Source organism: Salvelinus namaycush, chromosome 7 (genome assembly GCF_016432855.1).
Source record: "Salvelinus namaycush isolate Seneca chromosome 7, SaNama_1.0, whole genome shotgun sequence".
Lineage (NCBI taxonomy): Eukaryota > Metazoa > Chordata > Actinopteri > Salmoniformes > Salmonidae > Salvelinus > Salvelinus namaycush.
Genome location: NC_052313.1, coordinates 18,320,064 through 18,343,074, shown reverse-complemented (window position 1 = coordinate 18,343,074; position 23,011 = coordinate 18,320,064).

The following is a 23,011-nucleotide window of genomic DNA, read 5'->3' as shown; positions in this document are numbered from 1 at the left end:
TTGATCTGGGACAGGTTTCCAATAATATCCACTTAATAAATGTTGCTTGTCTTACCACCATTGAAGATCACCTTGTTTGGATACTGATCAAATTGGTCTGCATTTTTCAACCACACTCCAAAGGTAGGTTGTGTACTGTAATATTCATTCCTCTTTTCCTCAGAAATATTAAATGAACAAGGGATTTTCACACATGAGCCACTCAGTGCATACATGCTTTCAGGTGCGTGGTGTAGAAATCAGCAGCCAAAGCACCTGCAACATGAATCCCCATGATAATGGTCAACGTCAATGAGGTCGTGTGATCTTTTCTTTACTGACTCTCCCAATATCCTGCCTCTGTGTAGCAAAAAAAAGATTGTGCTAAGGAAGGAGTAGGACTGATTGTGTTAGGACAGAGCAGGACTGCGTGCAAGGCCAGATTAACGCAGGGCCTTACAGGGGTTGGACCTAAACCCGTATGCAGCCCGAGAGGCAGAAAACACTTTTATTACATTTTATTATCCAACCGCAGGAGTCCGCTCTCAATGTTCAAAATACACCAGAGAGCATAATTTAGGAACAGATGACGACCAGGAATACGACTTTCCCGAAGCAGATTCTCTGTTTGGTTCACCACCCAGGACAATGCATCGGATCCCAGCCGGCGACCCAAAACAACGGCGCCACAGAAGGGGTAGACGGAGCGGTCTTCTGGTCAGGCTCCATAGACGGGCACATCGCACACCGCTCCCGAGCATACTACTCGCCAATGTCCAGTCTCTTGACAACAAGGTAGACGAAATCCGAGCAAGGGTTGCCTTCCAGAGACATCAGAGATCGTAACGTTCTTTGTTTCACTGAAACATGACTCACTCAGGATACGTTGTCAGAGTTGGAACAGCCACCTGGTTTCTTCACGCATCGCGCCGACAGAAACAAACATCTCTCTGGTAAGAAGAAGGGCGGGGGTATGCCTTATGATTAACGAGACGTGGTGTGATCATAACAACATACAGGAACTCAAGTCCTTTTGTTCACCTGACCTAGAATTCCTTACAATCAAATGCCGACCGCATTATCTACAAAGAGAATTCTTTTCGATCATAATCACAGTCGTGTATATCCCCCCCAAACAGACACATCGACGGCCCTGAAAGAACTTAATTTGACTCTATGTAAACTGGAAACCACATATCATGAGGCTGCATTTATTGTAGCTGGGGATTTTAACAAGGTTAATCTGAAAACAAGGCTCCCTAAATTTTATCAGCATATCGAATGCGCGACTCGGGCTGGCAAAACCCTTGATCATTGTTATTCTAACTTCCACGACGCATATAAAGCCCTCCCCCGCCCTCCTTTCGGGAAAATCTGACCACGACTTTTGTTGCTCCCAGCCTATAGACAGAAACTTAAACAGGAAGCGCCCGTGCTCAGGTCTGTTCAACGCTGGTCCGACCAATCGGATTCCACGCTTCAAGATTGCTTCGATCACGTGGACTGGGATATGTTCCGCATAGCGTCGGACAATAACATTGATGAATATGCTTATTCGGTGAGCGAGTTTATTAGCAAGTGCATCGGTGATGTTGTACCCACAGCGTCTATTAAAACATTCCCCAACTAGAAACCGTGGATTGATGGCAGCATTCGCGCAACACTGAAAGCGCAAACCACTGCTTTTAATCAGGGCAAGGTGACTGGAAACATGACCGAATACAAACAGTGTAGCTATTCCCGCCGCAAGGCAATCAAACAAGCTAAGCGTCAGAATAGAGACAAAGTAGAGTCGCAATTCAACGGCTCAGACATGAGAGGTATGTGGCAGGGTCTACAGTCAATCACGGACTACAAAAGGAAAACCAGCCCCGTCGCGGACCACGATGTCTTGCTCCCAGACAAACTAAACAACTTCTTTGCTCGCTTTAAGGACAATACAGTGCCACTGACACGGCCCGCTACCAAAACCTGCAGGCTCTCCTTCACTGCAGCCAACGTGAGTAAAACATTTAAACGTGTTAACCCTCGCAAGGCTGCCGGCCCAGACAGCATCCCCAGCCGCGTCCTCAGGGCATGCGCAGACCAGCTGGCTGGTGTGTTTACGGACATATTCAATCAATCCTTATCCCAGGCTGCTGTTCCCACATGCTTCAAGAGGGCCACCATTGTTCTTGTTCCCAAGAAAGTTAAGGTAACTGAGCTAAATGACTATCGCCCCGTAGCACTCACTTCCGTCATCATGAAGTGCTTTGAGAGACTAGTAAAGGACCATATCACCTCCACCTTACCTGACACCCTAGACCCACTCCAATTTGCTTACCGCCCCAATAGATCCACAGACGACGCAATCGCAATCACACTGCACACTGCCCTAACCCATCTGGACAAGAGGGATACCTATGTGAGAATGCTGTTCATCGACTACAGCTCAGCATTTAACACCATAGTACCCTCCAAACTCGTCATCAAGCTCGAGACCCTGGGTCTCGACCCCGCCCTGTGCAACTGGGTCCTGGACTTCCTGACGGGCCGCCCCCAGGTGGTGAGGGTAGGTAACAACATCTCCACCGCGCTGATCCTCAACACTGGGGCCCCACAAGGCTGCGTTCTCAGCCCTCTCCTGTACTCCCTGTTCACCCATGACTGCGTGGCCATGCACGCCTCCAACCACCCGAGCCACTGCCTGTTCAACCCACTATCATCCAGAAGGCGAGGTCAGTACAGGTGCATCAAAGTGGGGACCGAGAGACTGAAAAACAGCTTCTATCTCAAGGCCATCAGACTGTTAAACAGCCATCACTAACATTGAGTGGCTGCTGCCAACATACTGACTCATCTCTAGTCACTTTAATAATGAAAAATTTATGTAATAAATGTATCACTATCCACTTTAAACAATGCCACTTTATATAATGTTTACATACCCTACATTACTCATCTCATATGTATATACTGTACTCTATACCATCTACTGCATCTTGCCTATGCCGTACGGCCATCGCTCATTCATATATTTTTATGTACATATTCTTATTCATTCCTTTACACTTGTGTGTATAAGTTAATTGTTGTGAAATTGTTAGGTCAGATTACTTGTTAGATATTACTGCATGGTCGGAACTAGATGCACAAGCATTTCGCTACACTCGCGTTAACATCTCCTAACCATGTGTATGTGACAAATAACATTTGATTTGATTTGGAGAGCCACACAGCAATGGTTTGTCCATCTGAAAAACTATTTTAAGAAATGGTCATGAAAATCTAGAAGTTTGATAGAAATCTTTCATATAGTTCAAAGCACCTGGGTGAATTAAACTTAGATAACAGCAGCAGTGATATGTCAGGGTGTGATGTAAAGTTCAACAACACTGAATTGGCTGCAGTACCTGCATACTTTCTGACCAGGCCATAATAGAAAGAGTGCTCCAGGACACGCCTGTGGATTGTGGCCAGCAGACAGTGAGTCTTCTTAGTCTGCAGACTTTCCAAAATTGCTGCACAGTGTTGACGAGACCAGCGTACAATCTGGTTTCTCCATGGCCTTCAACCTTTTCTCCAGGTTGAAACGTGAACATTTATGTTAAAAGGTTTGAAACCTATATTGACTAGCCCCATTACAGTGGGACAAATATGATGGAGACAACATCCTAAAAAACAATTTACTTTTCAAGCTGAGTAGTCAACTGAGCATTCCTATCATGGGTGATTGACGGGGACATCATGTCAGACCTAGAAAATATTATACAAATATATAAGCGCAAATATAACAGCATGAAAGCATCTCAACATAAAACTAACCAGTTAGGAAGGCAAAATCCATTTGAGTGTAGAGTGGATTATGCAGCGTGAAGTGTTGTCACACAGGTCAGAAGACTGCATGTAGAATAGATTAAGCAGAGGAGAGGGAACTCATGTTTCTGGGATATGTAGTTTAAAGAGGCAGGTGACAGCAGGAGGTGGTGATAAGAGTATAAAGAGTAACAGGAAGTAGCTAAGCAGATCCAAGAGATGGTGGGACCAGGACACAGTACACAGTAGGGTATAGGAACGTTGCAGTCATGACTGGTAGGGCTAAGCCAGACAGAAAGGGGTGTCTAGAGATGTAGCAGCTACTTACGCGACTCGTTGTTTCTCTGCCAGAGTTTCCACGTCTCTCTCCTGCCAGGTAAGGAACAACGTCCTCTTGTCTGTGAGGGTCTCCTTTATCTGACGGGTCCAAACTTCCACGTTCCACTGTGTGCTGCCTACGACATAATCAAGGGCCTAATTAAATCTATTGCCGAACAAAATAAACCACACTGGCAGTTGTGCTGAGTTCTACATGTGCAATGCTCACAAATCAATCAAATGTATTTTATAAAGCCCTCTTTACATCAGCAGTTAGTTGTAAAACAGCATCACAAAGTGCTTTACAGATACCCAAACAATGCAGAGGCAGAAGCACAATACAAGTGGTTCATGGGGTGCATACTTGTCAGACTGATGTATAATCAGAAGAGAATAGAGCACACAAAAACATTCTAATGTTCATAGATGACCAGCAGGGTCAGGTAAAAACCATAATGGCTATAAAGGGTGCAAACATTTCAAGACTCTAGGATCAGATGGCTTTCCTGTTTAAGAAAGTCAAGGTTAATGGGTGGGGTGGGTTGTGGGGGCTAGTACCTTTCCGTTTACCTTCCCACCCATGGGCCAGACTACATTCAATCATAGGACTGATAGAAGAGAGAAGTCTTCAGTCTAGACTTAAAGGTTGAGACTGAGTCTGATTCTCTCACATTGGCAAACCATTCCAGAAAGATTTCATTGCACAACTTGTTAGAAAATTCCTTATCAATTCTGTGCTTGGCACGACAGATTTTGCCAGCAGAAAATAGGAGCATTGTGCCGTGATTGGCTCAGTGTTCTGTCACTCATGGGGACACTACGTCATCGCCAAGTTTAAATCCTTAGTAAAGGTAGAAATCCAAAATTCCAGCCCTTTGGGAGTTAAATTACAACCCCCATAGTTAAATTACAAGTGCCCTTCCAAGAATGCTCAAGGTCATTGGCCACAGATAAAATGAGTCAAATCACGTTATGTACAGTAGTTTTCATTGGACTTATCATGTCAACAACTTACTTTCAAAGTCTTACCTAGCAGTCATCATGAATCAAGTCGACAATTTACTGGCAAATCATTTTTAATCCTTGACATATGAATAGAAATAATGAAGAGAAATTCTAGATAAAATGTATCGGTGCTTACACAACAAGTTGGAAATCGCAAATTCAACAATGAGTGGTTTGTAAGGAATCAGTGGCTAACTGCAAGCATTGTGAAGCAACCACTAATGTTAGTCTGCTATTCAATTGAGTGGCTGTGTGTTTTTTCCCCGAGTTCCCACCATAAATCCAGAGAATGCCAGACTTTGATTACAAAGCTTGATGACAAAATTTGTCCACAAAGGACCGCCACGCCACCTTCACAAGGTGAGTCCAAAAATCCCAGTTAGCACAGTGGATCTGGGCCGATTCCGGCTGAGAGTCGGGGCCCTCGGCTGAGAGTCGGGGCCCTCGGCTGAGAGTCAGACTCAGCCGACGTCATGTGGCCTGAGGCAGTATTACTTATGGCTAGGATGCAGGGATTGAGTTAGGGCCGATTCCGGTGTGAGTTATCTGGTCCAAATGTATTACTTGGGTCTCGGGCCGATTGGGGCTACTCTCTGGCAGATGATAACACGGACTGCTTTATATAATTAACATTTCATTATTTATCTATTTTTCCATATTTTCTCATTGTTTCTGTGATCAAAAAATACAACTACATTTAAATTAAATTCTTAAAGAGTCCTGTTTAAGTTATATTTTAGTATTTGGATACTTTGTGCAAGGCAATTGATAATCATTCAAAACTTTGTGGATGGAGTCTCCGGAGTGGCTGAAATGCATTGCTACAGATGCTAGTTCAATACCAGTGCCAGCCGCGCCGGGAGACCCATGAGGCGACGCACAATTGTCCCAGCGTAGCGTTGTCCAAGTTAGGGGAGGGTTTGGCCGGCCGGGATGTCCTTGTCCCATTGCGCTGTAGCTGTGTTTTCTCCACCATAATTTTCTGGGGGTGGATGGGTATAATTTGTATGCATAAAATGTATAATAATAATATTTAAAATTACTAAATCGGGTAATTTTGTATACATTTATTTAAATTTGCATCGGGCCGCTTCTGGGGAGATTCTGGTAAGATGCCGGCAAGTCGGCTGAATTTTGGTAGACGGAAACGGCCCGATGTACTTGGGCCGATTCTGGGAAGTCGTTCATTTTGATTCTGGGCCGAGTCCGACACCCGATTTCGTCTCGATTCAATCAGTTCCGGCCCCCCCGGAAGAGTGTCGCTTCTGGGCCGATTCATCATTGCTAGCTGGGATGGCTTGTATGTTGCTGCATACATTATGTAATATGCAAGGGAGATGTGTATACTGTAGCTAAGAAAGTAATACTAAGTCTATGTTGTGTAGTAAACTGTTAGTAGCCCATGTGCCTCACCCTAACAATCTGGTCTATTTTCACCAGCACGGTATTGTAAACACATTGTTCGTGGCCGGTGTGTGCTTGTTTGCAAACTTTTTTTTGACAGTGCTACTGATAGTAGTAGTGGCGCTTGGCTTGCACATGCAAATTCAGCACACACAACATTCTATAATAGAATTGTGTTATTTGACGTGTCAAATTAATACCTTATTTAAATACTCAAATAGTGTTATATGACATGTATCTTTTTAGACACGGAAAGACACAAATGGCGTTCAATGTGCCTCACCCTAATAATGTGGTCTATTTTCACCTCTTAATTTCACGTACTGTTCTAACTTGGTAGTGTACATGTAGCCTATTACCTGTTTTAGAGAAATGTAATCATTGAATATTGTAAGAGCTTTCATTGTCTGTTTATATGCCCCCTTTATTTATCCTACAGTTCTGACTTGTTGTACAGGGAGTACACCGTAAGAACGGCCCATGTTCTGAATTCTGTCGCTGTACATTTCAAAAGTGCTGAACAAATAGTTATATTGACTACGTCCGTCATCGCTCGCTCATTACTGTCTTAATCGAAATGATGGATTGCCTCTTATCCGCTTGGAGTCCCCTTATGCCATAGTTTGTACATCTCAATTGTCAGTAGAAACCACATTTGTTTAAGCAAGTCATATCAGCTATGTTTTTCAAAAGGCAGTAAATGAGGCTGAATGAACTGTTTCGCTGCCAGACAAGGCTCCGCTGATAGCCAGGTGCAGTAAGGTGTTGGGTCTGCTGTTGGGTCTCTGCTGTTTGGACAGCTTTATGTAGGCCCTAACAGTTTGTGGGCACCGTGTCACTGTTGTAGTGCATTAATGTATTGTTTAGTGTTGTGTTGTGGCTTTGCTGACATGCATCCCTCATTTTTTGGTGTTTGCCACCACAAGATTTACATGCTAAAATCGCCACTGGTTATATGAAAGGTGTAAGCATTGGCAAGAGAGAGCCTAAATCCATGCGAGAAAGTGTACTATTGCACACTTCGGGGAAAATATGGAGATTTAAGAAAGATACTGTACAGGAGATGCAGCCAAATAAATTAGACAAAGCCTAGCACCGAAATCAGGAAATGACACCATGCCATGGTTCCCGGGAAATTTAAGCTGAAAATACTGATAATGCAACGTTGCACATCCTTTTAAATGTATTATAAATTCAGATCGAATTGCACTCAAGAAATGTTCTTCCCTATGCACTCAAGAAATGTTCTTTCCTACTATGGGTCTTACAGTTGAAAAAGGAAGTTTACATACACTTAGGTTGGAGTCATTAAAACTCTTTTTTTCAACCACTCCACAAATTTCTTGTTAACAAACTATAGTTTTGGCAAGTGGGTTAGGACATCTACTTTGTGCATGACACAAGTAATTTTTCCAACAATATTTTCCAGACAGATTATTTCACTTATAATTCACTGTATCACAATTCCAGTGGGTCAGAAGTTTACATACACTAAGTTGACTGAAAATTCCAGAAAATGACGTCATGGCTTTAGAAGCTTCTGATAGGCTAATTGACATAATTTGAGTCAATTGGAGGTGTACTTGTGGATGTATTTCAAGGCCTACCTTCAAACTCAATTCCTCTTTGCTTGACATAATGGGAAAATCAAAAGAAATCAGCCAAGACCTCAGAAAAACAATTGTAGACCTCCACAAGTCTGGTTCATCCTTGGGAGTAATTTCCAAACGCCTGAAAGTACCACGTTCATCTGTACAAACAATAGTACGCAAGTATAAACACCATGGGACCACGCAGCCGTCTTACCACTCAGGAAGGAGACGCGTTCTGTCTCCTAAAGATGAACGTACTTTGGTGCGAGAAGTGCAAATCAATCCCAGAACAACGGCAAAGGACCTTGTGAAGATACTGGAGGAAACAGGTACAAAGTATCTATATCCATAGTAAAACGAGTCCTACATAACCTGAAAGGCCGCTCAGCACGGAAGAAGCCACTGCTCCAAAACCGCCATAAAAAAGCCAGACTACGGTTTGCAACTGCACATGGGGACAAAGATCATACTTTTTGGAGAAATGTCCTCTGGTCTGATGAAACAAAAATAGAACTGTTTGGCCATAATGACCATCGTTATGTTTGGAGGAAAAAGGGGGAGGCTTGCAAGCCGAAGAACACCATCCCAACTGTGATGCACGGGGTAGGCCAAAATTCACCCAACTTATTGTGGGAAGCTTGTGGAAGGCTACCCGAAACGTTTGACCCAAGTTAAACAATTTAATGGCAATGCTACCAAATACTGATTGAGTGTATGTAAACTTCTGACTAACTGGGAATGTGATGAAAGAAATAAAAGCTGAAATAAATCATTCTCTCTACTATTATTCTGACATTTCACATTCTTAAAATAAAGTGGTGATCCTATCTGACCTAAGACAGGGAATTTTTACTAGGATTAAATGTCAGGAATTGTGAAAAACTGAGTTTAAATGTATTTGGCTAAGGTGTATGTAAACTTCCGACTTCAACTGTATGTGATTGTGTGAGTTACTATAATAAATGTGTATGTTTGTACTGTTCCAGGTCAGTTGCGTGTGAATTCTGACATGACTTGAAGAACTGAGAACATGTTACACATTGGCCTCTTTATGTCAGGTGAGTTTTCAACACAGCTCCAATTATTTATAGTAATGAATAAGACAAAGAGGAATAAGCACAAGTGATTATATATTTTGGTATGAGCTATATATTTCCATCTTTATCAATGTGAAAATACAGTACAGTACTGTGCAGTGTAAAGCCAGGCACCACAGGGTGAAATAACATTTTTGCATCTACTTATCAATTTCGAGGTGTTTTGGTATTTTGGTCCTTTAATATGTAAACATAAAAATGTAAAAAAAACGTTATGTAAATGTAAACATAAAAATGTCAAAACGTTATGTAAATGTATATTTTATTTAGGGAAAGGGGAGACCTAGTCAGTTGCACAACTGAATGCAGTTGTATTTTATCGATGAGAAAATTTGCAGAATGTCGGCCAAAATTGTTACAGCTTTTCCCGTTGCCGGACACTCGGCTTCCTCTCACTACCATATTCTGGGAGTGGTCTGTAGGAAAGGAAAAAAACAAAACGGGTGAAAAATATGGCCCACCTTGCCTGGCGAGGGTCAGTCTCCTCGCCGCCCGGATGTACTCCAGATTGCGGTGGTCAGTCCAGATGAGAAAAGGGTGTCTAGCCCCCTCAAGCCAATGTCTCCACACCTTCAAGGCCTTGACGACAGCCAACAGCTCCCGGTCCCCCACATCATAATTTCGCGCCGCCGGGCTGAGCTTCTTCGAGAAGAAGGCACAGGGGCGGAGCTTCAGTGGCGTACCCGAGCGCTGAGAGAGCACAGCTCCTATCCCAGCCTCGGACGCGTCCACCTCCACTATGAACGCCAAAGAGGGATCCGGATGGGCCAACACGGGAGCCGAGGTAACAGAGCCCTCAGGTGATGTAGGAGTAAAATGAGACACATGGATGGCATGTGGAGGCATAGGACAGCTGAACATTGAAGTGGCAGACCACATGAAGAGAAGAGACACATAGTCTGCTGATTCCACTAAAAGCACACATACCAGAGAAATATGCCTAAGGCAACTGGACACTAATGATAGAAGAGACACATAGTCTGCTGATTCCACTAAAAGCACACATACCAGACAAATAGGCGCCTAAAACAATTGGACACACTAGACTTATAGTCTACCCATTCCACTAAAAGCACACATACCAGAGAAATATGCCTAAGGCAACTGGACACTAATGATAGAAGAGACACATAGTCTGCCAATTCCAATAAGGACACATACCAGAGAACATGCTGGGGCACTGAGTTAAATACAGGGTTGAGTCATAGGCCTATAGGATAGATGGACATATATTATTTTTAAGACAAGCACGGGTCTGGCCACTATTATAATTGAACTGAAAGCAGATAATGGGCGTTAGTAGGCGTGAACAAGCAGGAAGCCTGAACTAAAAAGATAATGATGGCAGGAAGAATTAGGGGAAGTATGCTTATTTGCATATGGGGTGGACCCATATGCTATTTGTGTATAAATGTTGGAGCCGGGGCTGGGAAGCGGTGTGTGTTCTGCGGGACATTCCGGCTTTGATATACTTTGTATTAAAAAGTCTATTTGATTTCACAAGTTCTTATGAGTGTTATATTTCTGAGATGATTTTCCACGACAGAATTTGGCGAGCTTGCCAGGAGGGACAGGGACTGCGGAATGGCGTTCAGGGCTGGAGATAGTTTCTTTGGACAATCTTGCAAACACTATGGCCACAACTATGAAAAAGGTAAGCTTGTTCTTACATAGTTGAAATGTTTGTATGGATTGCTTCAGAGATCCTGTCTCAGCGAGAGGGGCGCCATGTAAGTCTCTCTTTCAAATTTCCTAAAAAGAAACCAGTAAATACTAAAGAACTTTTGAATTCAATGAATTTGCATGTATGTGTAATTTGGGGAATTGTATTAAATAGAAATGTATGCGCATGTAGTATAGAGACTGAGTGAATAGGCGCTGTGAACTTTGCTTGTGTTAGGTGTTTAGCGGAGTGGGTATGCATGCGCTCGTTCTGATCAGACCGTTCGAATGTGTAGCTTAAATGATGCAGTTGTTTGCGAATCTGGCTGAGATGGCTGGCTATAATAAGGGACAGATAATGTAGGTAGAAAATCCTGTGATACCTCTTCAATAAAATTAGTAGAAGGAATGCTTGGACAGGTTACTTATGGAAAACGGCTCTAAAGATAACAGAGAACTGCATAAATAAGTAGTTAGGAAGCCACGATACCGCTCTTTAAAAAAGGAACATTTTTAAAGAGGTCTGCTTGGGTGGGATATTCACGGCAGAAGGGTCTGTTGGTGAATATTTAGTAGTTAAATAAATATTTCATGGCTACCGCCCCAGAACGGGGGACTGAACGGATGAATATTTAGGACGCAGGAAAAACATTTGCCCGATTGTGCGGCGTTCAAACTGCAAAAGTAGCTTATACGGTCAAAGCATAAATCAGTAGTTAAATAAATATTTCATGGTTAACGCTCTGAAAGGAGGACTGTACGGGTGAAATATTAGGTTGTAGGAAAACGTTGGCCCGATTGTGCGGCGTTCAACTGCAAAAGTAACTTATACGGTCAAAACATAAATCAGTAGTTAAATAAATATTCATAGCTACCGCCCCAGAATGGGGGACTGAACGGATGAATATTTAGAAGGCAGAAAGAACGTTAGCCCGATTGTGCGGCGTTCAAATGCAAAAGAAATCCTGCGAATAAAAAACCGCTCTGTCTAGCTAACAGGGTTTTGTAATTCAGTAGGTCACGCCACAATACTACTCTAATAATAGAAGAAAAGATCAGTATTGGGGGGGGTGAATAGGATATGAAGACAAGCTGATCCGATTAGACAGTAGTCTCGTCATATTGTAGAAATCCTAAAAGTCTAGGCTTATGTAGGAGGAAGTGAATTAAGTCAATAAAGAAAGACTAAGTTGTTTTGAGGTAAAAACAAAGGGATTGAATGAATGGATGAAACATAAAAGGATGAATGAAAATGTTGTAAGAAATGAGTAGATCTGTGTAGAGATAGAACATTAGGAAGAAAAAAAGGACAGGTTGTGTGTGTGTAGGCAGAACGTCCAGAAGAGGGAGCGCGCAGCCTTCCTGTGACAGAGTAGAAGGATGAGGAAGGGTGCCTCTAACTACTTAGATAGAGGGAACTGAATTAAGAAACGTCGAAGTAAAATAAGTTGTAAATCAAGGATAAAAACACAGATGTGACAAAGTAATAAGCGACCATAGTAGAATACTAAAAAAGGTGTCAAAACAAATAATAAATAAAAATACTTAAAAAGGCGTTAACCGAATAGTATAAATACGGATAGAACAGTGGGTAACAAAAGAGAAAACAGAAGCGCCGATAAATTGAAATTATACTATAAAGTTAAAAACGAATCTAGGTTAGTTAACATAAATAGTGAAATCCAGGACACATTAAGAATTTACGAACAGTGTAACGAACCAAGAGGAAAAACAGGCCGTCAGTCACTCTGTGTCTACAGAAGCTACGTTCTAAAAATAGCCTGAAGGGCAGAGTGGGGTGCAAAATGGAGTGGCCAGAAACAGGAGAACAGGGGAAGCTTGACTCACTAGTAAATTGACCATAGGATCAAACAATAAGAATATAGAGAAGAGGTAAGAAAGTATAGACAAAATAAATAAATAAAGGTAAAAGTAAGACGTTAGATAGAGATCTTAACGGAGCGGGCGGTGGACCTGTGTGGCTCAGTTGGTAGAGCATGGTGCTTGCAACGCCAGGGTTGAGGGTTCAATTCCCACGGGGGGACCAGGATGAATATGTATGAACTTTCCAATTTGTAAGTCGCTCTGGATAAGAGAGTCTGCTAAATGACTTAAATGTAATATAAATGTAATCATAAAATTGATTAGAACTATAAAAATAGAATAAACCAAACGGATAAAATGAATAAATAATGATATCTGTAAAGGGAAAAACACAGTGATATTTGAAGTACTGTACTAGAAAAAGACATTAAGTCATCTGTAGTATTCAGAAATAATGTCTGTACTATATAGAGTAGGCTTCGATAAAAGAAATTAAGTGATGTGACAAATGAATTATTAATTGGAAAGGAGATTAGCTCTACCTCGGAAAAATAGTAAATAGAAGGTGTATAATACATGGGAGTATTTAGGAAAAATAAATAAATAAATAGTGGCATGACAACAAAATGACTGTTTCCATAGAATAGAGAGAGAAGGACACTATTACCTGATAAAAACAGGATGAATAGAATAAGGGAGGCACAGTCGCATGGGACCAAAATGTGAAGCTCGATTTGCAGGCGTTCTGATGTCAACATTCTATCATCAGAAAATACATTGCGATGAGGTACAAATGTGGTTCCTCTAGTCCTCGCAGACGTGCGGGTGATTAGCAGAACTATTGACAATATTTAAGAACGAATAAGAAAATAGCTCTCTGTTTTGAATATGGGTATAGCGGGTATGGGGAAAATTAGTGTAATGTGACACTAGAACTTAGTGCGGTAGCAGGAAATGCCGCTATACAAGAGTTTATATCCTTGTCAAAATAACAAACAACTAATTGGTTTGAGGTTAGTGAGAATGGAATTTTTTACTTGGCGGTGTGTAGTCTCTGAGCGAACAATGAGTGTTTCATAGAGATTACAGTTTATATGTGGTCAAGAAGAAGTATTAGATCACGTTTGACTTGACATCTAGTAGAGTACAGATGGAATTTTAATTGTTAGGCATTCTATACCGTCATTCTCTGAAAACTGTTAAGACGTTTATGGAATAAAAACTATTTGCTGATTAAAAGGTAACATTGTGAATATTAACGATATGTATACTTTCTTTTCCAGAAAAAAAGGGTTTAATCTTCTCTGGTCAAAATGTCATTGGAGACTGCATTACTGTGGAAAGCAGTTCTTAAAGTCAGTTGCTTTAAAAATAAAAATATCTGGATAACGCTAAAAAATGGAGTTCTGGATGAGTGAGTCCAGTCCCTTTGCGATATTGGCTTATGGTTCACTAGTAAGTACACCATGTACTGGGAATGAATATGCATTAGTAGATTTATTGGAAGGGTTTTTTCCAATTCAGTTTCAAATTGGGTATGCAAAAGGATGGAAATGTTTTTGAAAAATGTATTTAAGTTGTTCCTAAAGAAAGGGGGAGTGGAAACATAATAATGGTGTCAAAATGCCCTGAATCCTAAGAATTTCCTGTGAAAGACTGATCACCTTTTACTAGAAATTGTTGGAACAGGTGGGATTTACTTATAAAATGATTAAAAGACACCAGACTCTATTCAAACTGTATAATTACTTTGAAAATCTATTATGTCCCTGGGAAAATTATGAAGAGTTGTACCCTTAAATTGAATTACTTATTCAAATAGGTTGAATTTTAATTTTAATTTTGATATAACATGAGTTCATAGGTAAAACTATCAGTTCCTTGGGGTTATGGTCTTTGGGTAAATACAAATGTGTTTTGTTCATTCTGCATATAAAAAGTGATGAAAGTTACTCCAAAGGGTTTATTGGAGTGTGGGTCTCTGTGAGGGTTTTGTTGATAAATACCTCATCTGTAATTCATCTGAGAGATCACCAGTAGAATAAGGGAGTTATCATAAAAGGTGAGGTCAGAATGCTTTAAGGCATGGGAGAGAATATCACTACAAGTGGGTGTGGAGCTCAAACTCACCCTAACCGACTGAATAGTGAGGGACAACTGTGTCTGATGACCTGTGAACTGTATCTAAAAAAAGACATGCTGAAATGACATTATATTTGTTGGGAGAATAATGACTTAAAGGAATTGGGGTACTGACCTTTTTATTATCAGGCCACTCATGAGAGAAACTGAGACAAAAGGGCTATTGGGAAAATAGATAGTACTGGTAATAAAAGTGTTTAGTATAAATGTTAATTATTAAAGGGATGATGTGTATTGAATAGATAAGGTCAAATTTGAATTAAAGTAAACACTAAGGATTGTTATCCTGAATATTGGGTTGGAAAATGTATAAAAAAAAATAACTGTTTAGTTATTTAGATATAGAACTGTTTAAATTTAATAGGCCTAGGGCCGCTCTGGAATCTAATCCTGAGACAAGGTGGTTGACAAAACTTACAGAATATTAGATTAAAGGTTTTTTGTTTCTTTTGTTTTATAATGTCATTGGAATTGTAATGATAAAATGTAATGTTTAATTGAATAAAAAGGTAGTCTGTTATGCGATGATACCCAAGAATGAAGAAGAAAGAGACCTATAGTAACATGGGCATAGAATGAAACAGATGGACGTTTTCTCCAGGTTTAATTACATTACAAATAGTGGTAATTTCTTGCAAATGAGTAATTATTATAATTTTTTTTTTTTTTTTTTTTTCTCTCTTTTTCTCGTTTGGTCAATTTATTTTTGTTTTGAGGAACATAAGGTTGTGTATATGTTCCTGAGGAGGGACTGATACTGATATAAATGATATATAAATTGACTTAAGGATGTTTTAAGTATGTATCAAACAATGGCTGTTATGGGTTAGGGGACTCATAAATGAAGGTAATGGTAGTGAAGGGGTGTTATTTCTAGAAACTATGTATAAAAATAGAGATAATTCACAGAAAAGGAAAGACAGCTGGCTGTGTAAAATATAGGGACAATTCTAAAGTAAATAGAACAATTCACATATCTAAAGATATGGTAAAAAGAATAAGTGGTGGCATTTTGAACATTAGAGCAAAAGTTTAAGAAACTTATGACTTAGTTTTGTTAGGATTGGATATTAATCCAACTGGAAGACACTTGACTGATTATATGTTATTTTACAGCAGTTGCTGTAGGGACCATCATTTGACTATCATTATGAATATTTCTGTGGCAGGAGGCCAGGTATTTGAGGCAGAATGGTTACATAGGGCTGTTATTAAAAATTAAGATTTAGTGATCTTGCTAATGTTGTCAGGAAATAACCCATGTGTTAGTGTGTATGTCCTCAGGAAAAAACAGCCAGAAATGGAAGGGCTTGGGCTGCATTCTGGAGACTGAGTGTACATCAAGATACACCAGGCTGGTGGTATACTTCTTACAACACTGCAGTGGTAAAGTTCTTCATGTCTCTCTTTGGTGGGTACATAAGTCTCACGAGAAGTGAGGTCCAGCTGAATAAGGGGTGAGCTTGAAAACACCATGACAGAGGACGTGGAATCAGAGAGAGAGAGAGAGAGAGACTAGATTCCACTATAGACATACTGGGTTGAGTTTGGGGGCTACTTGTTTCATTTTTTAATGCATCATGTGAAAAAGAATAGATGATAGGATATTATACTCTAAACAAACATGTTAAAGGAATTGATGTGAAAGCATATATAGTGTTGAATTACGTCAAGAAGAGATCATGTTGATTAAGGTTATGCACATGATTATCAGTTAAAATGGAGCAGATGGGAAACTAAGTAAAAAATGACATGATTTGGGAACACCTCTCAGAACCTGGGGCCAAAAGGGGAAGACTGGGTGGAAGCATGAGGAAGCTTTTTAGGGCTTTTATTTTTGTGGAGTCCAGCAGAAAAGTATCCTGGAGGCATAGAGTCAGGTGAAGAGAGAGTGGGAATTGTCATGGTCTCAGATTTCAGTTTTCATGAATATGTTTATGCATAACACATAACATTGTCAATGCTGTTATGTTTTGTCTGTTGTTTTCCAAGTCTTATGTTTAGGAAACCAGAAGGAGAGGGGTTCGCCAGCTTCAGCTGGAATGTCAGTTTGTTGTGTGATGAGTGATGGAAGTAAGAGGATGTATGGTGCAATCATAGAACAGAGGCCATAAGTCTCTAAGTATGAATGCCTCACAGAAAGTAGGCAGAAACCTGAACCAGGACGAGAGGTTCTGCGTCTGATGATCCAAGGGGACCAGAAGGACCTCTCCCAGTGATACCAGGAGATCTAGTCCACGTTCGAGTGTTCCGGAGGAAGTGGGATCCACCGAGGAGAGAAGGACCCTATGAGGTGGCCAAAGCAACAAGAACGGCCGTCCAAATGAAAAGAAGCCAGACGTGGTACCATCTGAACCACTGCACCTGAGGCTCAACAGAGAGAAGGACACAACCATATAGAGATGAAGACACAGAGGATGCTGATTCACCAGGGAGGAGCCAAGAAAACAGCAAATCAAGTGAAAGCCAAAATGTGACAGGTGCACCGACTAATGCACCCAGAAAAGGAGGAGAGGCCTCACAAGGAACAGAATGAGAACATTTCTTCCCTAAAATTGAAACCCTTCCAGATGGAAGCTAAGTCCGGCCTGAGGAGGGAGCCTCAGGTGAAGAAAGAGAAGGAAAAGTCCCGCAAGCTGAAGAAAATGGGGATTTCCTCACAATTGACTTTTCAACTCTTGAATGGTCTCCTTTACAGACAATTGAAGGTAGAACAACAAAAGAATAATGACATTGACATAAACAAAAGTAACAGTGAACACTAGTACAGAAACAACAGACTCACGCACAATCAAGATGTATGGTGGAAGCAGGAAGAGAAGAAAGGAATCAGCCGAACAATCCAAAAAGACTGACAAGGTTAGAATCTCTGTTCCACCTCAACTTATAACAGAAGCAGGAGAACTGAAGTTTATCTCAATCATAAGGATCAAACCCTTACCGGAGATGGCACTCTGTGGATGGACACATCACCAAACAAAGGGACAAGTCGTTTGGGATCCGAAAGGATGTGACCTGACATTAATCAAAGAAAAAGACGAGAGGGTGCTCATCATGAATCAGATTGAACCAGTTGAAGGTGAAGAATTAATAGTTGAAATAACAAGAACAACAGTGACCGAAGGGAGTAGCACCACGGTCATTAAGATTGATCCTACCCCTGCACCTGAACAGGAAGAACCTGTGACAACAACAAGAGTGGCGGTTGCTGTGATGACCACAGTAGCTACCACTAAGATGACATCGACTGCCCTTACCAAGCAGACCACCGTATCCACAAAGCAATCTGAGACATCAGAGTCAGGAGAATTTTTTACTGACATTTGGAACTTTCTGATAAACTCTAATGATCTACCTCAAGATAAGAACATTGAAAAAGCGACAGAATTAGATATATCAGAATCAGAACCACTCAGGGTCACCACATGAGAAGAAGTAGTGAAGAAGGAGTGATACGAATGAGCTAAGTATATGGCAAACAAACACAAAATGGACAATTGTATTTTGTGTAGAAAATCAACTTTGTCTGATCTTTTAATAGTCTCTGAACCAGCATCATTTAAAAACTGTGTAAGTTGGAAAAATGACCATTGTACCAATAGAAAGTATTCTATTCCCTTGTGTGAGATAGAATGTAGGATTGCTCTGGGTAAGCACTAGGGGTAAAACTATGTTTAATGAGACCATGCTGGGAGACAACGATTGTGCTGCCTATAACATTAGAACTGAATCAAATGGACCTCAATTAGACAGAAGTACTGTGGTCAAAGGAAAATATGGTTGCACCTTTATTTCCAATAACACTGCGGCTAATGGATCCTTTGCAATCGCTATGGCTAAACTTAAAGGTTTACGAGCAGAGGTTAAGGCAAATGCTGGGTTTGACTTTCATGTTTGGGATTGGTTGGATTTAGCATTAGGAAAGTGGGGAGCTATGTTTGCTAGGATGGCTATTATGTTGGGAGGAGGGTTATTGGCTCTGGGTATAGTATTTTGTTGTGTTTTACCCTTGATAAAATCACTTGTGGTTCAGACAACAGTTAAATAGATGTCTGTAAGGAGAGATGACCCTCCTGTGGTGATTGATCCTGTACCGGGTAGCCCAGGCAAGTATACTAATAAGTATGGAAAGCCTTATAATGCGGTTGGAGGATCTCTTGACTGCCCCTTTGGTAACCCTAACTGTCTCTATGAAGTGATTGGGGGAGGGTGGTCATGCGTGTCACGATTTTCATAAGGATGGTTTCCATGTATATGTTCAATTACCCAGTTCAGATGAATGTTTACTTATACATGTCCACAAAAAGTGTCATTAGCGTCACAATTGCAAGTGGTGTACAAAAATTCATGAGGATGGTCATAACCATCACCCAGAACCTTTTTTCCTGTGCCAAGTGTTAAAGAGGAGATTGTCTTATTTGTAAGGATGAGGGCTGTGCTCCTAGATAATGGGGTTTTAGCATTTTTATTTTGCCTAAAGCTTTGTGTTCTTTGTATGTTTATTTGAATTTTTAGATATATATATTGATGAATATATATGGTTTTCTTTAATTAAAGCTAGTTATGCCTTCTAAAAAAACTAGGTTAATTTCAAGAACATGTTAGATGACAGAGGGTATTCTGGTTACAAGTGTCTCCGGACCATGTCCTTAAATCTTCTTAACAAAGGTTGGTATCATTGATATCACTTTATTAGAGAGGTGTCTGCGAGGGAGGATCATGTTGAAATGCTTAAATTTAGAATGATGTTGTGTCAATTTTCTTTTATAACTGCATGTAGGTCTTTGATTTTCTCATATTCAATTTATTATTATACTCATTGTATTATCTTTTATTTTTATTTTCACATAACTGAGATAACCTCAGGCAAGGCTAGGTACCTACATGCTCATGTTTTTTCAAAAATGTAATATATTAATCTTTCTAATTTTTACACCTAATTAGGGGAAGTATGCTTATTTGCATATGGGGTGGACCCATATGCTATTTGTGTATAAATGTTGGAGCCGGGGCTGGGAAGCGGTGTGTGTTCTGCGGGACATTCCGGCTTTGATATACTTTGTATTAAAAAGTCTATTTGATTTCACAAGTTCTTATGAGTGTTATATTTCTGAGATGATTTTCCACGACAGTGACTAAAAGCCCTGTCCGCCTCAGCTGACCACTGCAAGCGCACCGTGCCCCCTTCAGCAGTGAGGTAATGGGAGCCTCTACCTGACCAAAACCCCAGATAAACCTCCGGTAGTAGTTGGCTAAGAATCGCTGCACATCCTTTACTGTGGTGGGAGTCGGCCAATTACGCACAGCTGAAATGCGGTCACTCTCCAACTCCACCCCTGAGGTGGAAATGCGATACCCTAGGAAGGAGACAGACAGTTGAAAGAACAAGCACTTCTCAGCCTTGACGTCCAGGTCATGCTCCAACAGGCAACCAAGCACCCTGCGCACCGGGGACACATGCTCGGCGCGTGTACCAGAGTATATCAAAATGTCATCAATATACACCACCACACCCTGCCCGTGCAGGTCCCTGAAAATCTCTACAAAGGCTTGGAAGACTGATGACGCATTCATCAACCTGTACGGCATGACAAGGTACTCATAATGCCCTGAGGTGGTACTGAAAGCCGCCTTCCACTCGTCTCCCTCTCGGATACGCACCAGGTTGTAAGCGCTCCTGAGATCTAGTTTAGTGAAGAAGCGTGCCCCGTGCATTGACTCAATCGCTGTGCCTATGAGCGGTAGCGGGTAACTATACCTCACAGTGATCTGAATCAGACCCTGATAGTCAATTCACGGGCGCAGACCTCCCTCCTTCTTCTTCACAAAAAAGAAAGTCGAGGAGGCTGGTGAAGTGGAGGACCGAATGTACCCCTGACGCAGGGATTCGGAGACATATGTTTCCATAGCCTCCGTCTCCGCCTGTGAGAGGGGATACACATGACTCCTGGGAAGTGCAGCGTCTACCAGGAGATTTATCGCACAATCACCTCGTCGATGAGGTGGTAATTGAGTCAAATCGGCATATTCAGTGGGAATGCGCACGGTGGAGACCTGGTCTGGACTCTCCACTGTAGTAGCACCAACGGAAACCCCTAAACACCTACCTGAGCACTCTCGCGACCACCCCGTGAGAGCCCTTTGTGGCCAAGAAACAGTGGGGTTATGACAAGCTAACCAGGGTAGGCCCAGCACCACGGGAAACGCAGGAGAGTCAATAAGGATAACGCTTCGAACACACCGACTGCGTCATTGCGTTTCGATACACCAGAAGTACATTCATTTCCAATGGAACGCTGCATTTGCCTTGCAGCATTGCGTTGCAGAGGCAGTTGCAGTGCGTTCTGTGTGGTGCATACGTTCGATAAATCGAACGTATGCATCAAATTGTATGAGTGGACTTGACAGAAAGTAGCAAAATATGAATGTAGATTTTTTTTTTGCACACATTCAGTAAAAATTTGGGATTACATAAAAACAGTTTGATTGCATAATTTCTTTACATTTTTTATTTATTTATTTGCCAAGTATATTATTTATTCGATGACATCCTCAAATTAATTGTGAGAGCCTATAATATAATTTCCCTCAAATGCAGTTTTGGAGCGAAATGCAATAATAAATAGTCAAGATAGGCAGAGTAGGCTCTTTCAACAATGAGACCAACGTTGAGGAAGGTGGTCTTGATCGCGCTGTTGGGCCGGGACCAGCCCCGCCGAAAGCTAGCTAACGCTAACTAGCCACATCTAGCACAAGCTCACTACTAAACTGACCTGGCAATCCTACTATCGTGGACACTTGTCTCCAAGCAGCATTTTTTGTGTTTATGTCCCTGTAGCTGTCAGCAGTTGTGTCAAAAAGACACGGTTTTGAGGATACTGCGAAAATGATTCTCTCCTCCCTGTGTCCAACCGCATGCGACCATTTGCAAAAGGTACCTGCATCAGTATAGTTGCCTAGCTGCGCAAAATGTTATGCAGCAGTGATGCAATGACGCAGTCGGTGTGTTCGAAGCGTAAGACTAATTCTCTCTGTGTGACCCCCCTGCGTCACCATGCCCAAAGGAGCGGTGACCTCCCTAATCAACCCTGACCCTAATGGTCGACTATCTAAGGCGTGAACAGGGAAGGGCACATCCATGGGAACAATGGGGATCCCTAAACTATGGGCTAACGCACTATTAATTAAATTTCCATCCGCGCCTGAATCGACGAGCGCCTTATGCTGGAAGGCTCATTCATCAGAAAACTCACTGATATTGCCAACTACTTTAATGTTTTTTTCATTGGCAAAATGAGCAAATTTCCACAACAAATGCCGACACTACACATCCAAGTATAACTGACCAAATTATGAACTCACTTGCCTAGTTAAATAAAGGTTTAAAAAATTATAAAAATGAAAGACAAGCATTGTAATTTTGAATTCTGTAAAGTGAGGGGGGAAGAGGTGAAAAAAATATTGTTGTCTATCAAAAATGACAAGCCACAGGGGTCTGACAACTTGGATGGAAAATTACTGAGGATAATAACGGTCAATATTGCCACTCTTCAATCTAAGCCTACTAAAAAGTGTTTGCCCTCAGGCCTGGAGGGAAGCAAAGACATTCCGCTAATTAAGAATAGTAAAGCCACCTTTACTGGCTCAAATAGCAGACCAATCAGCCTGTTAACGATCCTTAGTAAACTTTTGTAACCAGATACAATGCTATATTACAGTAAACAAATTGACAGATGTTTAGCATGCTTGTAGGGAAGGACATTCAACAAGCACAGCACTTACACAAATGACTGATGATTGGCTGAGAGAAATTTATAATAAAAAGATTGTGGGAGCTGTCTTGTTAGACTTCAGTGTGGCTTTTCACATTATCGATCATAGTCTGCTGCTAGAAAAACGTATGTGTTATGGCTTTACACCCCCTGCTATACTGTGGATAAAGAGATACCTGTCTAATAGAACACAGAGGGTCTTATTTAATGGAAGCCTCTCCAACATAATCCAGGTAGAATCAGGAATTCCCAAAGGGAAGCTGTCGAGGCCACTTTTGTAACTCTTTACTAATGACATGCCACTGGCTGTGAGTGAAGCCAGTGTGTCTATGTATGCGGATAACTCAACACTATACACTTCAGCTGCTACAGCGAATAAAATGACTGCAACACTTAACAAAGATCTGGAGTTAGTTTCAGT